Source organism: Chrysochloris asiatica, unplaced genomic scaffold, assembly GCF_000296735.1.
Source record: "Chrysochloris asiatica unplaced genomic scaffold, ChrAsi1.0 scaffold00187, whole genome shotgun sequence".
NCBI classification, from domain to species: Eukaryota; Metazoa; Chordata; class Mammalia; order Afrosoricida; family Chrysochloridae; genus Chrysochloris; species Chrysochloris asiatica.
In genome coordinates, this window is record NW_006408705.1 from 229439 (window position 1) to 248399 (window position 18961).

Sequence of the window (18961 nt, forward strand, 5' to 3'; positions counted from 1 at the left end):
GTTTCCAAGGAGCAGCTGGTGGGGTTAAACTGCCTACCTTGTACATTGCTCATCCTACAACACCACACCCAGTGCCATCAACTTTATTTCAACTCATAACAACCTTGTGATGTTGCAGTCATCCAATAGGTTCCTAATTATAGTGACCCAGTACAGTATTTCCAAAGCTGTAAATCTTTGTGGGAACAGAAATCTTCATCTTTCTCCCATGGTGTGACTGATGGGCTCAAATCACCTGCCTTGTGATTCACAGTCCATTGTTTATCTAACAGGGACAGGGCATAGTAAAACTGCACCATAAGGCTTCCAAGGCTGCAAATCTTATGGAAGCTGATTGCTCCATTTTTCTCCTACAGAGCAGCTGGTAAGTTCAAACCACTAACCTTCCATTCAGCAGCTGAGTGTTTTAAATACTGAAAAAAATAGTTTCTCACTGATTGAAGAGACTGAGAATTCAAAAGTCTGCCTTTACTTTAAACATTGTCATGTGCATTATATAAAAAGGAAATCAAGGAAACCATCATTTACAATAATATCTAAAAGAATAAAATACCTAGGAATAAACCTAATTAGGATGTAAAGGACTTACATAATGAAATTATAAAACAGTGATGCAGAAGACTAATGGAGATCCATTTAAATGGAAAGATAGCCTATGTTTTTGGATTCAAAGATAATACAAGTATGTCAGTACTATTGAAAGCAATTTACAGATTCAATACAGTCCTGATCAAAATTTCAATATGTTTTGCAGAAATGGAAGTTAATTCTCAACTGCATATATATATGCAAGAGACTCTAATATCCTAAACAATTTTTAAGGACAGCAACAAAGAGTCTTTTTACTTGCCAATATAAAAACATAGCATGTAGCTATAGTAATCCAAATGACCTGGTACTAGTTTAATGACCAGTGAAAAATAATTGAGGACCCAGAAATAAATCCATACATATGCGATCAACCGATTTTCATCAAGAAAAATCAATGGTGAAGGAACAGTCTCTCCAACAAACAGTGCTAGAAAAATTGTATTTCCAAATGCATAAAAATAAAGAAAGATCCATACCTCACACCATACACAAAAACAAATTCAAAATAAATCAAGAACGTAAATGTTAAAACTAAAACAAGACCCAATGATTTAAAATGATTAAACATAAAATGCAACAAAAAATGCATGAGCAGCAGAAGACAAAGTACACAACTGGGGACTTATAAAAGTTAAGTTTTTGAGCACATGAAAAGATGTTATCATTTCCTCAACATTATTAAGTGTATTTATAAAAAATCAGCAGCCAACATCACACGCAGTAGAAAAAGATAAAGGAATTTCTCCTTGAAAATAAGAACAAGACAAGGATGCCCACTCTCACCACTCTTATTCCGTATTATACTGGAATGTCTAGTCAGATAATAAAGCTAGAAAAGTAAAGATTTCCAAATTAGAAAGGAAGAGGTAAAACTATCTATTCACGGGTGACATGACCCTCTAATAGAAAATTCAAAAAAATCTGCTAAACTTCAAACCATTCAATGAGGAAGGAAGGAATAGTGTCTTCAACAAATGGTACTGGCAGAATTGGATTTCCACATGCAGAAAACTTAAAGATTCATACCTCACACCTTATACAAAAACTCATTCAAAATAAATCAATTAATTCAATATTAAATCTTAAATCATAAAATTCTTGGAAGAAAACATAAGAAAAAAGCTATGGGACTAATTTTCTTCAGTGATAAATTATTAAGCAACAAGGCACTGTGCTTAAGTTTCACAACAGTCTTAAGAGTATCATTCTAATCACATAAGCCCTGGTGTGGCACTGCAGGATAAGCACTGGACTGCTAACTGCAAGGCCAGCAGTTCAGATCTACCAGCATTCCTAGGGAACCGTATACATGATATCTGTGAGTTGGAACCACCTTGATGTAATGTTACAACAACACAAGGGGATAGTTGAGATAACCAAACAAAAAGGGAAAATAAGAGTGGAGGAGATGTAGAGAAATTGGAATCTGCATCCATTGCTGATGAGAATGCTATTGAATGTTGTTGAAAGCAATTTGGCCACACCTCACAAAACTTGAGCCAGGGCTGCCATATGATCCAGCAATTCCCCTCCTAGGCATATTCTTTCTTTAGAAGTCTACTAGAAGTGTCACAGACAGGCATAGGTATAACTGCAACACTCCTCATGATAGCTGAAAGGTGGAGAAAATCATGTATTCATCATCAGATAGCTGCATAAACAAAATATGGTCTAGATGTACAATGGACTAGTCCTCAGTTTTAAAGAGAAATGAAGTCCTGATAAATGCTACAGTGTGCATGAACCTTGCAGAGATGGCTGAATGAAATTAAGTCAGAAGGAGCTCTGGTAGCGGAGTGGTTACAAATCGGGCTGCGATCCGCAAGGTCAGCAGTTCGAAACTACCAGCTCTTCCGCAGGAGAAAGATCAGGCTTTCTGCTCATGTAAAGATTTATAGCCTTGGAAACCCTGTACAAGGTCACTATGAGTTGGAACCGACTCCACAGTACACAGCCACCACCACCATAAAATACAATGGTGCGTCAGAAATTATTGCTATGAAATCATTGAAACCTTTATTAAATAAAGTTTTCAAAATCTGATGGTTTTATTTAATAAAGATTTATTTCTTAGCATATCCTGCATGTAGATTTGTACGCTTCCGTATCTCTAATCTTTCTTGAAGAATTCTGCACTTTTCAATTTATATCATGTCAAAATATGGTTTGGCCAACGTTGAAGAACTAAAATAATTTTCCTTTGAAATGTTCAGCAAGATTTGGAAACAGAAGTCTGAAGGGGCATAGTCAGAGCTATAAGGTAGATGGAGTAAGGTGTCCCATGAAATTCTTATAGCGCAATCCTTGTTATTCTCGAAGAATGAGCAAGTGCATTGTCCTGTTGTGGATTTTTTTCTCACCAGTGCAGTGTTCACTTTTCTTGAAACTCCTTCATTATTAGCTCCTGTGATTGTGCTGTGTCCTTTGAGAAAATTTATCACGATGAACCCTTTAGAATTTCCAAAGCCTAACACTATAGACCTCTCTGCCTTGAGTGTAACTGGCCCACAAAATATTCTCAGATGCCACTGTTATAATTCACCTTTTTTTTAATGGCACCCTCTGGTAGCGTATTGGTTATGAATTGGGCTGTGAACCACAAGGTCAGAAGTTTGAAACTACCAGCTGCTCTACAGGAGAAAGATGAGGCTTTTTGTTCCCATAAAGATTTACAGCCTAGGAAACCCTGTTCAGGGTTGCTATGGGTCAGAACCAACTCTACAGCACTTAACAACAACAAATGAGACTAAGAATCCTGGTGTGGCGCTGTGGGTTAATGTGCTGGACTGCAAAGTCATTTGAACTGCAAGGTCAGTGTTTCAAGCTCACCAGCTGCTCCATGAGAACCTTATACATGATTGCTATGGATTGGAACTGACTTGATGGCACTTAACAACAAAAACAACAAGGAGACTAAGATAAGTGAGCTACAGAAAGAGCTTGTTTGTATTCATCCATCAACTGGAGAGATATGTTTAATCATATTTTGTATGGAATAAACATGTGTTTGTATGAACATGAAAAAAAAAAAGACTATATGCAGGAGACATAGAGGTTTATGAAGATAAAACTTTGGAAGAAATACTTGTATATTGTTAAAAAATAAAGATTTGGAGAACTGTTGGGAATGGGGTCAAATAGCAAGGCAAAGACTAGATAAACATATGATAAGGACTTGAAGGTCTTTCGGCAAAATGGTGGACTAGGCAGATGTGCTGTATGGACTCTACAAAAATGATTCAAGTGAACAAATGAAACAGACACAGGTGAAAGTCCTGAACCCCTGAGCTTCAGAGGATAGGTTAGAGAATTGGACTGAGTACTTGCAAGGAAGAGAAACTGAGTATAGGCAGCAAGAGCAGGAGACTGACTGGTGAAGAGATGGTCAGAAGCAACACAATCATCTTGAACTCTTTTGAGCAGCTTTTCCAGTGTAAGGTGGCCTGGCAGAGCAGATTCACACAGGCAATGTGAAAGATATGATTCCTTATTTTTCCTCACACTCCCCTCCTTACCAGCTCACACCCTGATCCACTCCCAGCACAGACCCTGTTCTACTGGAGTTTGGAACCACATGGTTGTGAGGCACACCAGTATGAGGTGTTAGCTGGATGCACTGCTTTGGTGCCTGAATTCAGGCAGGCTCAGCTCCAGACATACAAAACCTGAAGAACCACCAAAGTAGCATTAGCCTGGCAAAATCCTTTATAACCAGTCACCCTACCCCTAATTGCCCTGTGATATTTATAAACACTGAAACCAGCTCCATCAAGGATCTCTGCAAACTATTTCCAGCATGAGTTCCCTGAAAATAGGTAACACCTAGCTACTCCTTGGAAACCCTATACAGGGTCGCTATGGGTTGGAACTGACTTGGCACTTCACAACAACAACAAGACACATAGAAACTACATCTAATGTCAGAAACTATAGTGTATATCCCTCCTGTACCCACCTCATGAGCTCCTTGACTGACAGGAGTTCCCCAGAGTTTTTTCCTCCGTAGGTCCAATAGATGCACTGTTTTTCTTCTTATTTTTTGTTTTTTAATTTTGCTGTTTTGTTGACTCTGTTTATTCTATTTTCTCCTTCTTCTCTTTACATTCCCTTGAATTTTATCCTATCTCCACTTTTGTTTTTCCTTCTTTTCTGTTTGTCATATTCTCTCTTCTTTGTTTTTTCTTTTGATCTCTCTTTACTATTCTCAACTCTCTCTTTTCATTCTTCCTCTCCCTGTTTTTTTTTAAACTGATTTTATTTAATTGTTTATTTATTTTATTTTATTTTTTATCTTTCTTTTCTATAGTTCGATTGCCTTGTCCATCTTTTCTCTTTCTAGTTATTAAATTCCTTTTTTTTTCCTGCTTGCTGCCTGTTTTTATTTCCTTACTCTCCTTTATTATTTTCTCTATGCATAGTTAACTGCATGTGTATTGTTTTGTTTGTTTTCTTGTGTCTGAGGGTAAGATTCTCCTCTTTTGCACCTGACAGGAGACAACAATTGTGCCCATACATCCCGGTCAGAACTGTACCCTCTGCAGCTTCACCAACTGGGAAAAAATTAATACCATACCTCTACCACCTGATCAGTGATAGAAAGCAGCCAATACCAGCCAAATCCACCTATCCTGAGGTGCATGGATGAGGAACTGAGACCTATGCAATCATTTTCATTCTCTAACTACACCCACAAGATAAAGTAGGTGAGAGCCAAAGAATACATCAATATGCAATGAACAATTAAATACAAATAGGACAGCACCACAATGTCCCAGAAATAACAGATGATTTTGGCTCACATGACAAAACAAGAAGCAATGACTTAAACAAGTGACCAATATGCAGAGCCAGAACACATTTCTGAGGAAGAAAAGGTCATGGAATTACCTGGAAAATAATTCAAAAGAATGATATTTAGGTACCTTGCAAGGACTGATAGACAGAGGAAAGCGAGGAAAACACAAAAAAAGCTTTAGTAGAATTCAGGAAAATACCACAAGAACAAAGAGACAAAATAAATGCAAATTTTGAAACACAAGAACATCTATAATTAGAAATCCAGATGATTAATACAAAGATTTCAGAAAGGTACAAAGCATTGAAATGGCAAAGAAGTATATTCAAAGCATTGGAAGTCTGAATTAGTGAGCTTGAAGAAAAATCACATACTAGTATGCTAAAAGAACAATCAGAAAAAACCTAAAGAAAATCTTACAGTTAGGTCACTATGAGTTGGAAAAGGAGCTCTGGTAATGTAGTGGTTACAAATCGGGCTGCTAACCCCAGGTCAGCAGTTCAAAACTACCAGCTGTTCTGTGGAAGAAAGATGAGACTTTCTGCTCCCATAAAGATTTACAGCCTCAGAAGCCCTGTATAGGGTCATTATGAGTCGGAACCAACTCCACGGCACATAACCACCACCACGACTGTGAGTTGGAAATGACCCCACAGCACTTACCAATGACAACAGTACAAAATCAGTAGCCAACAACACTCTTGAAATCGGAAACTGAAGACATGGAGATTCTTTATCATCATCCTTATTCAATATTACTCAGGAAGGCTTAGCCAGAGTAATAAGGTAAGAAAGGGAAATTAAAGGCATCCAAAATTACAAGAACACTATGCTTGCTAAAGTGAAGGATAAACAAAAAATAGGAACCTCCTAAAGTGATGAATTGTACTAGTGACAACAGCAATAGTCTCAAACTTAGTAACAATTGTGAGGATGGTGCAGGACCAGACAGTGTATTGTTCTGTTGTGCATAGTATCCCTATGAGTTAGAGCCAACTTAACAATATCACCACCAACAACAACAAACTGGCAAAGAAGAAGTAAAATTCTCTATTTGCTGATGATATGATCCTATACTTAGAGAAACCCAAAGTCTCAGCAAGAAATTTATTGAAACTCATTGATAGAGTCAGCAAACTGGCAGGGTACAAGATCAACATAAAACAATCAATTGGATTACATTATAGGAATCAAGGGAGCTCTAGAAAGGAAATCAGGAAAACAATATTACTTATAACTGCCATCAAAGAGTTGAAATACTTGGGAATAAATATACCAGAGAAATAAATCACCCTTTAAAAAAAATTACAAGTAACAAAAAGAGACCTGCAGAAATGGAGGAATGCACCATGCTCATGGATAAAAGGACTCAGAATTGTGAAAATCTCAACGCTACCCAAAGAAACCTACAGATGTAATGTAATCACAACCCAGACATTTACATTATTATTTAGAGAGATGGAAAAATTAATCACTAAGTTTATATCCACTACTTGTCTGTTAGTTTGTCATACTAACAGACATGTTGCTGTAATACTGAAAGCTATGCGTCTGGTATGGTTGCAGCCATTTATGTGTTACATTTAGTAAAACTTTACTTGCATGGGATAGCAATGATATTGTCTGATGATTTCCGTTTTTGTTGTGTCACCTCTCTTTGGAATAAGCACAAATACAGACCTTTTCAAGTCAATTACCCAGTTAGCTGTCCTCCAAATTTCTTGGCATAGATGAGTAAGTGCCTCTAATGCCATGTTCTCAGTTTCACCTCATGTGACTCAGTTGTGCCTGGCACAAGCCATAATATTTTCAAGAACCTCGTATCCATGAGAAAGTTGGAAACTGAATAAGGAAGGTTGTAGAAGAATTGATGCATTTGAGTTATGGTGTTGGAGAAGAATATTGGAAGTACCACGGGCTGCCAAAAGAAGAAATCTGTGTTGGAAAAAGTGCAGCCAGAGTGTTCCTTGAAAGCCAGAATAGACATACATATGTCTTTCATATTTAGGACATATTGTCAGGAGGGACCAGTCTTCAGAGAAGGATATCATATTTGGTAAAGTGGAGTGTTGGAGAAAAAGAGGAAAGACCACTGAAGGATTGGCACAATGGGCTCAAGCGTAGCCCTGATTGTGAGGTTGGCCCAGGATTGGGCCATATTTCGTTCTGTTGTGCATAGGGTGGTTATGAGTCGGTACCAACTTGATGGCACCTAATAACAACAACCATGCCTTTGGTATGCTAAGTACCAACAGGGTCACACATGGTGGTCAGGTTTCAGCTGACCTGCCAGACTAGGACAGACAAGGAAGAAAGAGAGTCAGACCACTTCTGAATATTTAATCACTGAAAACCTTATGAGTAGCAGTGTAACACTGTTATATAATGCCAGAGTATTGAATTTTGAAACATGATGAAGAACACCAAAATAATGTCAAATATAATGCCAGGAGATGATTCCTTCAGGTTGAAAGGGACTCAAAAATCGACTGGGGCAAAGCTGCCTCCTCAAAGTAGAATTGACCATGGTGACATGAATGCAGTAAAGCCTTCAGACCATCACTTGCTGATGGGGGCATAAGAAAAATGAAGACAAACAGTTGCAACTATCCATTAATAATCAGAACACGGAATGTATGAAGTATGAATCAAGGAAAACTGGAAGTTCTCAAAAATGAAATGGAATGCATAAACATCGATATCCTAGGTAATTAGAGAGCTGAAATGGACTGTATTGGCCATTTTGAGTCTAACAAGCTTATGGTTAACTGTGCAAGGTTTGACAAGTTGAAGAGGAATGGCATCTCACTCATCATCAGAAAGAACATTTCAAGATCTATCTTGAAGTACAACATTATCTGTGATAGAATAATATCCCTACACTTATAAGAAAGACCAGTCAATACCACTATTACTCAAATTTATGCATCAATCACTAAAGCCAGTGGTGATGAAATTGAAGACTTTTGCAAGTGTTTACAGTAGAAAATTAACCAAATATGTCATCAAGATGTATTGATAATTACTGGTGATTGGAAAGGTTGGACATAAAGAGGAAGGATTAACAGTTGAAAAGTATGGCCTTGGTAATAGAAACAATGCTGGAGATCACATGATAGAATTTTGCAGGACCAATGACTTATTCATTGCAAAGAACATTTTTAACAACATAAAAGATGACTATACACAGGACCTCATTAATTGGAATACTCAAAATTAAATTGACTACATCTGTACAAAGAGAAAAGCTCCAAATCATTAGCCAAAACAGAGGCAGACTGCTCATATGAAAGATCTGGGTGAAGCTGAAGAAAATTAAGCAAGTCTATGAGAGCCAGAATATGACTTTGAACATATGCCACCTAAATTTAGAATAGATTTGATGGATTAGACGCTAATGACTGAAGACCAGAAGAGTTGTAGAATGATGTTAAAAACATCATACAGGAAGAAAATAAAAAATCATTAAGAAGAAAAGAACACATGAAAAGACAAAAATGAATGTTAGTAAGATGATAGGTGGAATCCTGAACCCCATCCAGAATCTTCTAAAGTGGGAAATTTCCAATTGAAAGGACAAGCAGACCAGCCTGGAGCGGCTAGAAGAACAGAAAATACTTCTTTCAGAAATACCAACAGGAAAAATACAAAACAATATAGGCAGTCCCTGTACAGGGTCGCTAGGGTCGGAACTGACTCGACGGCACTTAACAACAACAACAACAACTGACTACTACAAGAACAAGCAAGTTGCTCACCTAGGAGACATCAAGGCAAGCGATTGGGTCCCCTCAGGTCAAACCCCCATCCAAGACTAAGACTCAGTGGGAATATATGAGCAGACATGCAGTCTGTTTGGTGACCACGCTGGTCACTGGTAAGGGGACGTGAGGGACATGCAGCTGCAAGCTAAGTCCTACCATGTTCAATAGACTCCTGTGAACCCAGGTGTAGACCTGGTTGGCCAGCACTGTGGCAAGACCTGGGGACTCCTGTGACATAGCCACAGAGGACTAGAGTGGAGAGTGAAGTGTCCAGCTGATAAGAAGAGAGGGCATATGCACAAGGACACCCACACTTACAGATAGTACCCACTTGACCTGGCTTCATCGGCTGAATGATCAGAACTCAACTAGAAGAAGAAAGAAGAGGGAAAAAAGAGTAATCTGTTACAATTTGGTGAACTTGACCTACACCTATGGATGCAGTAGCTCAAAAAAGGGAACAAGTCTTTACAGAGAGGATCATTACCACCTCCTCGAAACACAGGGTAGACAGGGATGGGCAAGTTGGACACTGGCTACCCAGAATGGGGGGGCTACAGAGGCAAGAAGTGACAGGCATACAAGCTTTCAAGAGGGAGCCTAGATCCAGAGGACACAGAGGAAGGTAGAGTCTCCACTGAGTAGTATCTAATCTGTCAGGGCAAGGCTGATGAAATGAGATGGGGATGGCACTCATGTGGCACAATGGTAATGATTGCTATCAGGACTGACTGTGACAGTTGGAAATGTAAAGGTAGACGTTTTGTAGCAAAAGGAGGGGATGTGGTTGACTTTGCAGTCCAGGAGTGGAGGTCCCAGGGACCATTAAGGGAGAAGAGCGGAGTGCAGGACTCTACCCAGAGAAACATGACTCCAGAGATGGAGGCAGAGACAATGATGTGGAGAGATGGAGAGGCTGAGAACTCTAGACCTAGAGAGAGAGAGGGTCTGTGTGCTAACGACCAGGGGGCAGGCTTGCAGGGTATACCCTTTGGTTGGTTGATGATGCGTGAAAGGGATTGTAACCATGGCAATGAAACAATATAGGTAGGATGAATGTAAAGCTAATGTTCTCCCAAGTATACCATCACATAATTCACAATAAAACATTTACAAAAAAATGAATGTTAAAAGACATTGAAACTTGCTCTTCAGTGTAGAGATACTAGCGCAAACAGAAGAAATAAGTAGGTAAAAGAGCGCAAAAGAAAATTTCAAAGGGCAGCTTGAGAAGACAAAAGGCATATATTATAATAAAATGTACAAAGATCTGGGGTTAGAAAACCAAAGTAGGAGAACAAACTCAGCATTTCTCAAGCTGAAGGAATTGAAGAAAATCAAGCCTATATGACATATATACAGATTCCTCGGTAGCACAATCAAGTGTCTGGGAATATCCCTTCTTTACAATGTTATTTATAGCTTGTCATAATACACACAGTTGAAAGCATTTGCATAGTTAACAAGGCAGAAGTAAATATCTGTCTGGTTTCCTCTGCTTTTAGCCACAATTCATCTGAAGTCTAGTTACATGTCCTCTTCTGAATCTGGCTTGAGTTTCTAGCAGTTTCCTGTCAATGTACTATTGCAGCCGTTTTTGAATTATCTTCAGCAAACTTTTACTTGCTGATGATATTAATGATATTGTTTGATGAGTTCCATATTCTGTTTGGTCTTCACTGTTTCCACTGTGTCAATCTGTCTCATTGGGGGTCTTCTTCTTTTTCTCTAACCCTCTACTTTTCCAAACATTGTATCCTTCTCCAGGGACTGATTCCTCCTGATAATATGTCTAAAATATAAGAGATAAACGCTACCCATTCAGGCTTCCAAGTTACACTTTAGCTGTACTTCTTCCAATGTAGATCTGTTTGCTCTTTGGCAGTCCAGGGTCCTTTTAATATTTTCCTCAAACACCATAGCTTAGATGCATCAATTCTTTTACAGTCATCTGTATTCACTGTGCAACTTCCGCATGCATATGAGGTTATTGAAAATACCATGACTTGAGTCAGGCACTCCTTAGTCCTCAGACTTACGTCTTTGCTCTTGAACACTTTTAAGAGGTCTTGTGCAGCATATTTGCCCAATGAAATACATCATTTAATTTCTTGACTGCTGCTTTTGTAAGTGTTGATTATTGATCCGAATAATATAGTCTTTGACAATTTCATCCTTTCTCCATTTACATGGATGTTGTTAATTGGTACAGTGGTAAGGATTTTTGCTTTCTTTCCATTGCGTTGCAACCCTACTGAAAACTGTAGTCTTCATCAGTGACTAATTTAAATCCTTTTTGCTTTCAGCAAGCAAGGTTGTATCATCTGCATATCACAAATTATTGAAACTTCCTCCAATCCTGATGCCAGGTTTTTCTTCATATAATCCAGCTTTTACATTATGTGCTCAGCATACAGATTGAATAACTATGGTGAAAGAATACAACCATGGCACACACATTCCCTAATTTTAAACCATTCGCTGTTACCTTGTTCTGTTGGAACAAATGCCTTTTGGTCTATGTACAGGTTCCTCACAAGCACTATTAAGTGTACTGGAATACTCATTCTTCTCAATGATGTCCATAGCTTGATATGATCCATACAACCAAAAGTCAATTAAGCACTTTTAAATATCTTTCTGGTATTCTCTGCTTTCAGACAAGATCCATCTGACATCAGCAATGATATCCCTTGTTCCACACCCTCTTCTGAAATTTGTTTGAACCTCTGGAACTCCTCTCTCAATGTATGGTTGCAACCATTTTTGTATCACTTTTAGTAAAACTTTACTAGCATGAGATATTAATGATATTGTCCAATGATTTCTGCATTCCATTGGGTCACCTTTCTTTGGAATGGGTACAAATATCGATTTCTTTCAGTCAGTTGGCCAGGTAACTAACTGTCTTCCAAATTTCTTGGTGTAGATGAGTGACTGCCTCCAGTGCCACACCACTTTGTTGAAAGATTTCAATTTGTATTCCATCAATTTCTGGTGCCTTGTTCTTTGCCAATAACGTCAATGCACCTTGTACTTCTTCCTTCAGGAATATTGCCTCTTGATCATATGCTACCTCTTAAAATGGTTGAACATCAACCACTTCTTTTTGATACAGTGACTGTGTATTTCTTCCATCTTCTTTTGATGCTTTTTGCATCATTGAATATTTTACCAATAGAATAGTTCAAAAACACAATTTGAGGCTTGAATTTTTTTTTTTTTCTTCATTTCCCTCAGCTTGAGAAATGCTTAGTGTGTTCTTCCCTTTTGGTTTTCTAGCTCCAGGTCTTTGCACATTTCATTATAATATTTGACTTTGTCTTCTTGAGCTGTCTTTTGAAATTTTCTGTTCTGCTCTTGTACCTCTTCACTTCTTACATTTGCTTTAGCATCTCTATGTTGGAAAGCAACTTTCAGAGTCTCTCCTGACATTCATTGTGTTCTTTTCCTTCTTTCTTGTCTCCTAATGACCCTTTTTAAAAAAAATTTTCAAATAAAAAGTTTAATTTCAGAAACTGAGTTCACTATTTATAAATACACTTAAACAGAATCAATGCAAAGTTAGATTAAGTAAAAAAAACAGCCTCGTAGCAAAAGGACAATGCTTCTAAGAGACCTCAGGCAAGCAAGTGGGTGACCTGCTCCACATGGAGCTGAACTGGTCAAAGTAAGGAATGAATCCCTTCCTCAAATGAAAAGCAGAAACACCGAGGACAAATGGCTCATGCTTTGTTCTGATGTCCTTACGATTCAAAAACGCGCACCTGTTGCTGGGGCTTCCCATTCCAGAAAAGAGACCTGTATGCATAAGGCTACTCTACAGCTATGATGGTAACACTTATTCACCGTTCTGTCTTCTAAAAAGAATTTTACACATAATTTGAGCACTCTGGGAATCAGCACAGTTTCTGAAAGATAGCTTCATGGCGTTGACAGACTAGCTGAGAGCCTCAGAGATCTAACATGCTGAACTTCTGAATTTAAACTTGTCCTATGATTCACTGGCTAAGTCATAAATATGAAATTGCAAACCTTAAGAACATTTCAAAGGAATCCAATATAAATAGCTAGGACATTTCTGAGTTACTACAATGGGAAACCTAATTGCAAAAACATAAATGGGAAGTTTCTTGACCAAATTACTACAAAACAGAGATTCTACAATTCATCTCAGTTTAGGGTTGTTTTCAAATGCTCAGTCTCTGTGGCAGTTGGCAGTCATCTTCTGAAAGTCTCTGTAATCTTCCAAGTACTTCAGAGCATGGGTTAAAACTGCCTTGAAGGATGGCTTGAGCTCTGCCTCTTATATCTACATCTCAGGTGACGACCATAAATGCTGTTTTTTGAGTGTCACAAATTAAAGCAAGGCTTAACTAAAAGATAGGACCTGATTTGTGGTTTTTCATAACTGAGTAAAAAAGCTACAGAATAAGATTGCTTACAACACTCCTACTGTTCTACGAGAATGAATGACTAATCCCCAACTTGAAAAATTAAAACAAAAAAAGTTTACAGTGATGAATTAAAATCTAATCATTGTACGTGACAACATAAGTTATTTCTAGTGAAGTTCTTAGGAGAAAACGTATCTACAGCATCTGGCCTGAAGGAGGAGGAGTAAGGCACATGTAGACATGGCATGGGCAGCTAGACAGGAACACTCCCACATAGACCTGCAGGCCCCTGACCCAGTGTCATACATGGCCCTGCTCACAGCACGCCAGCAGCCCAATGGCAGACAAGATAATGCCTAATAAGCAACAACTATTTTTCTTTTCTTTTTTTTAAGCCTGGTGGCTGGATCAAGAGTTTCAATACTAGAAGTATATGAAGGGAAGAGTCACTTTAAAAAGATGAGTTTCTCAAAATGTTCCATCATGAGCCTGGACTGGCTGAAGCTACTGTTTTCCATGGGCATGTTGAACAGCTTTTCTGAAGGGACGATACTTGGGGGGCAGCCCAGGAACCTGACATCCAGAGCTGACAGGACCGGCTAGGAGGCCTACTTTAGGTTCCACTAGGTTAAAGGATCACAGCTGTGTTCAAGCACCTCTTCTTCCAGGTAGGCAAGCACTATGTCTTCAGGTAACTTCAGCTCGTCTCTCAGGTCTTGTCTCTTCATTTCTGCCAGGGGCAACCACAAATTCCCCCTAGCAGGGTCTTTGGAGGGTGAACCTGCGTCACACCCATTGGAAACTGGTGTGTCATCTTAAGTAGAATTCAGTATTTCTAGCTCCCTGATTAAGTCATGCTTGTATTTCTCAGCCTCCTCCTCAGTGAACAAAGAGGCTTTGTAGCAAGGGTCCAGAAGCATGGCAAAAATGTACCTGGGGTCGTGAAGAGTAGAGGACAGGCAGCTGACCATGGCTTCCTTCAGGGACTTGAGCATGGTGTAGATGCCCATCATCTCCTCAAACAGCATCTCGATCTTCCTGTTGAGGATGTGGATCATGGGGATGACCTGGCTGTGTGCAGACACGCGTGTGCTCATCTAGCGGCTCGCAGCATCAAAGGGCTTCAGTGCGTGGCACACAGACTGCATCACCTCCACTGGTCCCAGCTGATGAGCTCACTGAAGTTGCACTCCATGGCCATCTTATTGACGGTCCTTTTCTGCTCAACGAGCCTCTCGCACGTATAGAACGATGTGTTCCACTTGGAGGGGACATCCTGGAGGAGGTGGTGCTGGGGCAGCTGGTACAACCTCTGCAACTCTGCCAGCTTCTCTTTGGCCTTGAGGGAGTGGTGGACCCACTCACACATTTTGCGTGCGTGATGCTCAGCAGGTTCTGAACCATCCTCTGGCTTTTGATGACCTCATTCACCATGAGGTTGACCGTGGTATGGCTAAAGCACTGCATATTGTTGCGGTCCCCGTCGCTCAGGGTCTTTCCTATGCTTCTGGATGTTGTTGTCACCATAGTCACAGTCGATCTGTGACATGCCCTGGAGCGTGGAGCAGTGGTGGTCTTCACAGAGGGGCTGGGCTGACAGCGCAAAGCTGGGCCGTCAGGGTCAGGTACTCTCTAGTCTGGTTACTCATCCATATTCCAGACATGAAGTGGATCACGCCACTCTCTGTCGGGGACCTGCCTCGACATAGGGGTTCAGTTCATGAGGAGGAGATACCTGACGGGGATTCATATATAGCAAGAATACACAGAAAGAGACAAAGAGAGAGACAAGAGGCACCCCAAAGCCAGGATGGATACATCACTGGTGGGCAGGCTTGGGACTACAGGCATCATGGCCTCTGCAGGCAGCAACTCACTGCCCTGCAATCTTTACAGTGTGCCCTCCATCTTGTAATGCACTGCAATCTGTACTGCATGCCTTCCAACCCGTAATGCACACCTGGGGAGGCCCGGGCCTGTTTTATTTAGGGGAGTTGCTTCACACTAAGCTGGGAGGGACCAAAACAGGATACAGCTAGCATCAGTACTTTTCCAGACATTCAGGTAACTTTACATCGTACTTCGCTGGTTCGAATCCCAGGCCAGCAACTTGGATTCTCAGGCTCAATTAACATAAGGACAAAAGCTTGGGTGGAGTCCTGCTGCTTCGGCTTCCTGAGCCAGGTCTGCAGGAGGACTTGAGAAGCCCAGGTGAATGGGCTGCACCTGGAAAAGGATTAGGGAGGATGGGTTTTTTGTCTATAGAACAAAGAACCGAGAAGTAGCTAAGATATTTTTAGTTAATCCTTTGGAGAAAGGCTTAACCTTGCAACCTTTAGTCTCAGGCTTTAGGAAAATATCACATTTATCTGTGGATTATCAAAGGCTCTGTGTATTAATTTAACATATATAACTGAATATTAAGATGAAAGCAATTTGCCATTAACAGCCAGTGGCCTCATTTGTTACACTCGGGCCTATAGGGCCTCGAACCTCTGACTAGTCTTACACGGTCTGCAACAACTCTCGTCTTCCTTGAAGTGGGATAGAATGACCTGCTTCACATTGTTGTACATGCCTGGGATGGCTGTACTGGAGAAGTAGGATGCTGAGGGGAGACAGTACTGAGGTTTCACCTATCCAAGCAGCCTAGTAAAGCCAACATTGTCTACAAGAGAATATGGCTGGAGGTCAAGTGCAATCATCTCAACTATGAGACTTTTCCACAATTGGGTGAGAATCACAGAACTTGTCATTGGTGTCATCGTAGGAGAGAGTGCCTAGGAGCTATGTGCTCAGCGGCATGTGCCCTTCTGGGGAAGAGGGTGACATGGTCTCTGGGCCGTTGCTCTTCAGCATGGTGCTGTGGAACCTCTGCAGGTGTCTAAAAAGGTAACTGGCCCCTAAGTTCTTAGGCTTCTTTTCCTGGCTTATTGTCCACCTGTAGTACAAGCACACAACTTGGGTGGAGTCTGCTAAGCAGACAGAAAAATGATTCCACAGTTTTGAGGGTTTTTTGCTGTTCACAGGAAATGTAACCTGATTATCTGTGTCCCCGCTGCCTCTAGCACGTTGCTTAGTTTGTAAGAGGAACATTCTGCGGAAACCAGGGTGACGTACAGAGAGTTTGCCAGGCTTGGGCAGAGGCAGCCCTTTTGGTTGCCGACGACCTCCGGGTGGGGTCTATACAGATGCCTCATCAAACAGCTGGTAGCCCACCTCGCCCTTCTTCCCCTGGCTGATGATGCCGCTGCAGTGCCGACACAGGGCCTTCAGGTTGTCCGTGGGCGCCAGGGAGCGTGGTGACACACCTCCAATTTGAGTTTCTTCATGACCTTCTCGTTCTGCTGAAACACACAGCTGGAGTCCAAGTCCTGGGCCTCGGCCTGTCACCCTGCTTCTCAGAAGAAGACACCATCGAGGCCTCACCCACGTCCTCAGGAGACTACAGTACCGACCCCTCCTCCACGAAGGGGTCTCCAGGGATCAGGCGAGACTGGACATCCTCGGGCAGCCTGTAGGGCGAGGAGGGCTCCGAGGTGGGCTCCATGGCCGCTTTTCCCCCAGAGAGGACGAGCCGGAAGGGATATTTCCATTTGTGGACAGCAGGAATGGCAGCAGAGTGGGGGCTGTGGTGTACAACTGCGGGATGCCCATGCCACCCCCGTTTTCTTGTAGGACGATCCAGCAGTGGGCCCGCCACATGTGCCTGATGAGACAGCTGGTACCCTGGTCCTTCCCGTTCTTCCCTCAGCTGAATTCGTTCATGCAGTGGATGCACATGGCCTTGGAGCTGTCTAAGTGACTCAGGTGGAAGTGTTTCCACACAGCCGAGCATCTGCGGGTACCCGACGAACTCTTGGGTGCCGCCAGGTTCTTGTCGACGCTGCTCTCCACAGCCTCGTTATAAGGAAGACCCTACAGGTGTGGGGACGAATCCAGCATGGCTTCTTCTTTGCAATACTTCTCAGGGATGGAGATGTCCGAGGACATCTCTTCTGAACAGATGGCCGACATAGACTTGGCTTTTATGGACTTGTTTTGATTTTCTTCAGCTTCAGCTTGAACTTGCATATGAGCAACTGATGGTCTTTTCCACAATCTGCCCTTGGACTTTTTTTTGACTGATTATTTGGAGCTTTTCCACTGCCTCATCAATTTGATTTCTGTGTATTCCATCTGGTGAGATCCAAGTGTATAGTTGTCTTTTATGTCAGATTACATAGAAACATGAAGCCTAGTATATGTTGTCTAAAAGAGAGCTATATAATTTTATGATACAGATAGGTTGAAAAGAAAGAAAATGTATGTATTAGTAAAGCACTGATCAATGTACAGTTTTTAGTTGTTAGGTGCCATCGAGTTAATTTCAACTCATAGTAACCACATGTCACAATATAATTGCCCCAATGAGTGTTCTATACTGAAATCTTCACAGGAACAGATCTAGGTGAGTTCAAACAGCCATCAGCAGCCAAGTGCTTAATCATTGCACCACCTGTGCTCCTTAACCAATGAATTAGTTCCTGCCAAAATTAATTTTAAAACTAAGAAAATTACCAATAAACAATAGAAATATTATACAATTATTAAAAAGTCAATTCATTATAAAGGCATAACAATCCTTAATATGTACACACCTTAAAACAGAGCATCAAAATGTCTGAAGGTAAAATTTATATAATTTAATGCAAAAAAAAGAGAAAAATCCATAATTACAAGTTGAGACATCCCCACTCCTTTCACCATAACTACTGAAACCCTATACAGGGCTGCTATGGGTCGGAATCGTCTCAATGGTACTTAACAACAACAACAACTAGAACAAATGCACAAAAAATGCAGCATATATATGTTGTTTTTAGGTGTCATCAAGTCTGTTTTGACTCACAGAGATACTATATAGGGTTTCCAAGATGTAGCTGGTGGGTTTGAACCACTGACCTTGCATTTAGTAGTCCAATGCTTATTCTACAGCACCACACCAGCTCAAGTATAGAGAATCTAACTAACACTATCAATAAAGTTGACCAACATGGCATTTATATTCTGTTCAATTAAAAGCTGAATTGTTGCTGTTAGTTGCCATCAAGTCAATTCTGATCCAGTATTTCTAATTGCAATTTTATATTCAACAAATTGGTCATATTTTGGCATTATGAAAAAGCAAAACACAAACAAAATGTTATCACATTTTAAAAAATTGAAATAATACAAACTATGTTTTCTAAACAAAATAAAGTTTAACAGAATAAAATTTGAAATAATTTTTAGAAAGCTACCATACACACACACACACACACACACACACACACATATACACACACACTCACTCTTTTATGTATGGGCTTCTGTAGTCCTGATGTGGTGCTGTGGGTTAATGTGCTGGTCTGCACAGTCATTTTGAATCAAGA

General features: G+C 40.5%; 1 pseudogene; it reads right to left on the reverse strand.

Annotated features, from left to right (window-relative positions):
* Positions 1 to 13970: 13970 nt before the first annotated feature.
* On the reverse strand, positions 13971 to 18949 carry LOC102811052 (annotated as a pseudogene).
* Positions 18950 to 18961: the final 12 nt, after the last annotated feature.